Source organism: Gorilla gorilla, chromosome 22 (genome assembly GCF_029281585.2).
Source record: "Gorilla gorilla gorilla isolate KB3781 chromosome 22, NHGRI_mGorGor1-v2.1_pri, whole genome shotgun sequence".
Classification (NCBI taxonomy): Eukaryota; Metazoa; Chordata; class Mammalia; order Primates; family Hominidae; genus Gorilla; species Gorilla gorilla.
In genome coordinates, this window is record NC_073246.2 from 43,867,365 (window position 1) to 43,869,057 (window position 1,693).

Consider the following 1,693-nt stretch of genomic DNA (forward strand, 5'->3'; position numbering starts at 1 on the left):
CAGGAACTTGTCAATCTAACACCAGCCATTCAAACATTTCCATTCTCCCTTGGGCTTACTGAGAATCACATGAAAATTAAAATACACTATGGATCTCTGTGTAGGTGAAATCAAAATCTGGAGACCATTTGCAGAGATCTTCACTAACTTTCCTATATTAGCTAAAAATAAATTGGTTGACTGTTGCCTCAGACAAAATTTCTTTGCTGTATTTGTTTATCAAATACTTAATAGGCACCTTCCCTTTGCCAGGTCCTGGAAACGCAAGCATAGCCCCTATCCTTGGGTCCCTCCTAGTCTAGCAGGATAAACCACATGCAGATGAAACAGAAGGTAGTAAGTCAAATGACAGGCCGATATCAGGGTGTTATGGGGAACACTTAGGAGGGGCAACTGCTGTGGGCTGGGGTGAAGAGCACCTGGAAAGGGGCCAGGAAGTATTTTCTGGAGGAAATGATGCCAACCACAAGCGGGATTTAAGACACTGCACAAAAGGCAGACTTGCATTATCACGAGGTGGATGAGCTGACCAAGGGCTCTCCTGTGGAGGACAGGGGCTAATGGCCAATAGCATGATACCCAAATTCATGCTGCAGCAGGGTTTCCAAATGCTGTATTTGTAAAGTGCCTCTATGACAATATGGCAAATCTCACACATACACCATGTATGAGGAACACCTGCCACTCAACTCTCCAAGTTCATAGAGCTGAAGTTCATAAGAACTGAGCCAAGATTTTGCCTCTGGCTGGGGAAAATATTAAACACTGGGGACATGATTTTGCCACCACACTATTTACTGTCTTGAGTATGTGCCAAAGATTGAGAGGATGCAAAGGAGTGCAGCAATCCCAAACCTCACAAAGCCTGTTATTGCTAAAAAAAAAAAAAAAAAAGGGAAACCTAAAAACAATAAAAAGAAAACAAAACCACCACCAATAATTGGCGACGAATTGAATAAAAGGGTTAAAGCAGAAGGTATGTATATATATATATATAATTTGTTCCTGGTACAGTGTGTTCCAGACACTTTGGGCAGAGGCTCCCGAGAAAGGCTAGTTTGGGATATCAGCAAAGGAAAACAGAACTGTCAGAAGCCAAGAAGTGCGAGTCCAAGCAGGTGAGAATCAGCACTGATCAAACCACTGTGGGTCTCTGTACCTTCTAATTCTTTATTTTCCAGTCAGCTTGGTAGCATTAACTTGATTATCTACAGTTCAGCTGTTCATGTTACAGGGAGAGCTAATAAAATTTTTAAAAATGATATACCCCGGTTTTACAGAAAAACCTCATTAGAATGAAAAAAAAGCTATGACATTAAATTCTTTAGATTATCAAATAAAACTGGTTTATCAACTGCTATGCAGAAATATCAATGCAGGGTACTTAAAAATGTTCTTTTTCTGCATTTACCCCCCTGCCCCATCAACTTAAAAACTACCAGTTCGAATAGTAAAGGAAATGGCAGATGAGCAAAGATGGTTGCCTATCTGGTTTTAATCATCGTATTTGCGATGCCCAAATAACTAAAGCTTTAATACAACCTTAATTCTATAAGCAACCTGGAACGGGGGAAAATTAAATCTCTCACAGCTATTCACATTACCCAAATAGGAAGATTTTAACTTTACTTTCACAAATGTAAATGCTATACACGGTTACTATCAAAGTACAGGGCATACCATTGAGACTGAC